General features: G+C 62.5%; 1 long non-coding RNA gene across 1 annotated transcript in view; it reads right to left on the bottom strand.

Annotated features, from left to right (window-relative positions):
- LOC143441559 (uncharacterized) overlaps nucleotides 1-5,000 on the bottom strand; it is a 471,947-nt gene that overhangs the window by 28,659 nt on the left and 438,288 nt on the right. The window lies entirely within an intron of this gene.

Genomic DNA, 5,000 nt, shown 5'->3' on the forward strand with positions numbered 1-5,000 from the left:
CTTAGTAGTGCGTAAACTCAGTAACTCTCCAAGGCAGGCGGGAGCTGAAAATATGAAGATAAGATGGTGGTTGAGTTGTGTGTAGGAGAGAAAAAGCTTCCGTGCTGCTTTCCAAAGTTGGCTCTTTGCAGCTTTTGGGGGTGGGGGTGGGGTGGGGAATCCGTGTTTAGAATGTGTCTTTTTCTTTATTCAATTCTGTCTTAATTTTGTTTTGTTTTTCGTTAGTCAGTTAGTCCTTTCACTTAGAGACCGATGATTTCTCCTGCTTTCAGGGCTCCCTCCCTTTCTCCCTCCCTCCCTGACCCACTTTCGGTTTCGGGTTGCTGAGGAGGTCGGCCCGAGCCCAGCCCGCGTTCGTTCGTTTGCTGTGTTCGGGCGGGACGACGGGGACCGTTTGTGTCAGTCATTCGGGAGAAGCGGTGGGTCCCCTGCTCCCGTCGTGCGTGGGTTAGTGTCCCCCTGAGCTAGGGAGGACCCTCCAGAGGGAGGGAGTGAGTGAGTGATTGCGGCGGCCATGAGCGATCTGTCCTCTCGGTTTGCTTGGTCGATGGAGACCGTTCTCTGGTGACACCTAGTGGTGACAAGTTTCTGCGGCGACCGACGCTCCTGTTCCCCGGTTGATGACAAAGGACGGGGAAGTGCCTGTTGCGAGGCGGCCAGGGTGACGGGAGGCCCGGCAAGCAGGCGGGTGCTTCCCGGAGGTGGCCACGTGTTTAAGTTGGGTCTCTACCCAGGGGGTTGTACCTGGAGCTCTGCGGGGAGAGGTAGTGGCTGTACACCCTATTGGGACCGATGCTGGGTTTGGTGGCAGCTTACTCAGGTCGACCAGAAGGCTTCGGTCCGGTCCACGGGACTGCGTTTCTGAGGCCGAGAGGATGCGATGGCCCCGGCTTGCTAGCCGCCATGGCCCGGCCCCGACTCCGTGGAGCTTCGGAGCTTCTCCACAAGTCCCTGGTCCCAGGCAGGGGAACTTAGGTTTCTGAGGCCGAGAGGATGCGGTGTCCCCGGCTTCCAGGCCGATGTGGCCCGGCTCCGTGGAGCTCTGGAGCATTTTTTTTTTTTTTTTTTTTTGTAATCTTTGTCCCGGAGCCCTCTCTGTCCCCATCAGCGGGGCCCCTGACTTCTTGAGGCCGAGAGGATGGCACGTCCCCGGCTTCCAAGCTGATGTGGCCCGGCTCCCTGGAGCTCTGGAGCCCTTTTTTTTTTTTTTTTTTTTTTTTTTTTATCTCCAGGAGCCCTCTCTGTCCCCGTCAGCGGGGCCCCTGACTTCTTGAGGCCGAGAGGATGGCACGTCCCCGGCTTCCAAGCTGATGTGGCCCGGCTCCCTGGAGCTCTGGAGCCCTTTTTTTTTTTTTTTTTTTTATCTCCAGGAGCCCTCTCTGTCCCCGTCAGCGGGGCCCCTGACTTCTTGAGGCCGAGAGGATGGCACGTCCCCGGCTTCCAAGCTGATGTGGCCCGGCTCCCTGGAGCTTTGGAGCCTTTTTTTTTTTTTTTTTTTCCTCCCTCCAAGGATCTCGGTCCACAGCGCCGGGACTCTGTATCCTGAAGCCGAGGGGAAGCTATGGGCTCGGCTTTCTATCATGGCTTTCTCGGTTTAGGAGCACTCATGGTTATCAGGTCGACCAGTTGTCCCTCTGAGGTCCGGTTCTCTTGTTTATGGGGACATTTTTGGGACAGGTCACGAGGCGTGACTTCCAGATGTTCCCTGTGGCCTGTGAATTTCCTCCCTGTGTCTTTTGTGGTTTTGATGTTGGCTATCTGTCCATATTGGACCTGGAGATATGTACTGACACGCTGTCCTGTGATTGTTGAGACTAAAGGACATTGGAGGCCCTCCCAAGGCTGTTTGCTTGTCCAGCCTTTTTATCTGCCCACGGGTCTCCGTAGCTCCCGAAGCTATTACCCGAGTACGCTTCTTGCTTTCCCGTGCTTGCTTGCGTGCTCTTGCTGTTGTTCAGCTTGTGACAACCGGGCGCTGCATGATGCGTGTCAGGCTTTTTTTTTTTTTTTCCCCGATTTCCACGTGGTTGTTGTCACCTGCACCGGGTGGAACGGTGGATCCAGGGGCGACGAGGGGACTAATTCCGCTTGCTGTTTCCCCTCCCCTGGCTTTTTTTTTTTTTTGAATTAAGGAGCTCCCGAGCCTCCTTGTGTGTTATCCGGCCTTTCTGCCACGTGCCTCCCGAGCGCACGGTTTTTTTTTTTTTTTTTTTTTTTTCCTTCCATTTAAAAGGAGCTCCCGAGCCCTCCTTGTTGCCTCCCGAGCGCATTTTTTTTTTTTTTTTTTTTTTTTGTGGTGGCTTGTCCGGTGGCATTCCTCTCCCGTTCTTTCTCGTGCGTGTGTTTTCTCGTCTCTCTCGCTTTACCCGGTTGTGTAAGATCCCGCTGGCCGTCCTCCCGGTGGTGGCCTGCTCTCGCTCGGTTGGATCGATGTGGTGCCTCTGCGTTGTCTTCGGGCCGGGGCCTAAGCCGCGCCAGGCGAGGGACGGACATTCATGGTGAATGGTCATTCCATGCGAATGGCGACCGCGCTTCTCGTTCTGCCAGCGGGCCCCTCGTCTCTCCTCCCCATCTGTGCCGGTGGTGTGTGGTAGGCAGGGGTGCGGCTGTCCGGCCCGAACGCCGACCCGCGCGCACTTCTCGTCGTGGTTCGCGGGGTCTTCGTGGGCGCGTCAGGGGCTCTGCTGTCCTGCGGTTCACGCGGTGTTGTGTTCCATCTTGGCCCTCTCCCTTTCCCCGAACCGGGGAGGGTGGCTGGTCCGTTTGCGCCGCATGCCCTTTCCCGTCGGGTATGTGTGCGCCCGGCTTTTCGCGAGCCTCTGGTGCTCCTGGAGCGTTCCCGGCTTTGATTGCCAAGGTGCCCGCTTCTGAGCTGGTGGTGGCGCTTCCCGTTCCCCGGCGTTGCCTCCCGTGCTCCGTTTCGCTGTGAGTTGTCTTCCCGCCTCGGTCGGCTCTGTGTTGCGGAGACCAGAAAAAAAGGGGGTCGAGAAAAGTGCGGTAGAAAAAAGAACCAGATGTGGTTCCTTGTCCTGAGAAGGGTGGGGCGGCGGCCCCCCCTCGTTTGGGTGAGCGCCCACCCCGTGCTTTCTACCTTGGCCTTTGCCCGTAGGCCTTGCGCGTAGGGTGGTGCTGAGCGGTCGCGGGGCTGGCCCTTTTAAGTTTAAACTCTCTGCTCCTGTTTTTTTTTGTTGGGGGGCTTTGAGAGGCCTGGCTCTCGGGGGCTGACCTGTCGCAGGTCTCCTCTGTCCGCGGAAGCTCAAGTTAAAACCCTGGAAAGAGAGAAGAGAGATCTTTGCCGGTACCGCAGACCCCCCGCGCGCGCACACGCCGCGTGGGTCTTGTCGCTGAGCCCGTGCGTCGCAGCTCTTGGTTGCCGGGACTCGTCGGGTCGGGTCCGTCCCGCCCTCAGTGAGAAATGTTGCCTTCTCTAGCTATCCCTCGGAAAAGGGTGTGCTGTGACCCTCGGAGGGGCTCCTCCCGAGCGGGCCCCTCGAGTGCCCGCCGCCCGCGACCGCCTCATGCGCGCAGCGTCCGTTCTCTCGTCTACCGCGGCCCGCGCCTCCCCGCTCCGAGTTCGAGGAGGGATCACGCGGGGCAGAGCTCGTCGTCCTGCCGTCGCGCTGAGCTGGTGTGGGGTTCTTCTGGTTGTGGTGGTGGTGGTGGCGGGGAAAGGGCCGCGCGCTTGCCCGCGTGCGCGGTACCCCCCTCACCCCGAGGGTCGCCGTGGGGCGGAGGGTGGGGATGGCGGCGGTGGGCTCCCGGTCCCACCCGTCTCCCCTTCCTCCCGTGCCGTCCGCCGCGTGCGTCCCCTTGGCCCGCGCGCGTTCACGTCTTGTGCCCCTCCCGCGACCGGGCGTACACCGCGCGTGTGGTGCGTGTCGTGTGTGCTCTCGGGCCGTGCGGTGGTCGCCTCGCTCCCCCTTCCGCGGCAGTGTTCCCACGACCGGGGGAAATCGCGGGATCTCCTCCCCCTCCTCGGTGTCCGGGAGGGCCCGTGTCTTGCGGGACTTGATCGCACCCTCGGGGGCGGACGTTTTTGGGGGAACGGTGGTTGGCCGCGTCTGGCGCGTCGTCGGACGTCGGGATCCGCTGCCGCTCGAGGGTCTCTGGCGGTCGGCGTCGGTGTGTCCGTCTCGGTCTCTCTCGTGTTGGTGTCTCCCGGGGCTCCCGGGGGCCGTCGGTCTTGGGTCGGCTCGGTGCCGTGGGCGTGGTGGCGGGACTGCTCGGGGAGTGTGCAGTGTGATTCCCGCCGGTTCAACCCCGCGTGCCCCGTCGCCGCCCGGGCTGGCGGTCTCTGGGTCACCTTGTGAGGCGCTTTCCGGGGGAAGGCTGGGTCGCGGGCGCTCCTGTCGTCGTCGCCGGCCCTCGTTCGTCCGTGTCGTTCCCCCCTCCCCGCCCGTCGCCGGTTTTTTCTCTCTCCCTCCTCCTTTCCTCGTCTGGCCGACCCGCGGCCGTGCTGTCGGACCCCCCGAATGGGGGGCGGCCGGGCACGTAGGGTCTGGGCGGTCACCCGGGGTCAAGGTGTTGGGTGGGGGGGGAAGAACCGCCCGGCGGGTGGGAGGAGATGCGGTTTGGAGGGCGTCCCGGTCCCGCGGCTGCGGCGGCGTTCTTGTGTTGTGGTCTTGGAGGCTGTGTGTGTCGGGGGCCGGGGCTCGCTCGTCGACCCTGACCTCCCTCCCTCCCTCCTCCATCCCTCGCGCAACGACGCCGCCCGGTTTCACGGCGGGTCCCTCCTCCTCCGCTTCTCGCCGGGCTGCCGGCCACCATCCGGTCACCCCGCCGTCCCCCTTTCGGTGTGGTCTCTCCCGCTTGCTCGTGGTCTCCCGACCCCGCCCGGAGGGTCGGGGAGTCTCCCGCGTCCCCCGGCGTTGCGCCTCGCTGCCGTGTGCTGGGGGGGCCCGCTGCGGTCCCCGCTCCCGTCCGTGAGCGCCCGCCGCACCCCGCCGGTGCGTCTCCGTGCCGCGACGAGTAAGGCCCTGGCGTGCCGCGTTTGTCGGGAG

Source organism: Arvicanthis niloticus, chromosome 2 (assembly GCF_011762505.2).
Source record: "Arvicanthis niloticus isolate mArvNil1 chromosome 2, mArvNil1.pat.X, whole genome shotgun sequence".
Lineage (NCBI taxonomy): Eukaryota > Metazoa > Chordata > Mammalia > Rodentia > Muridae > Arvicanthis > Arvicanthis niloticus.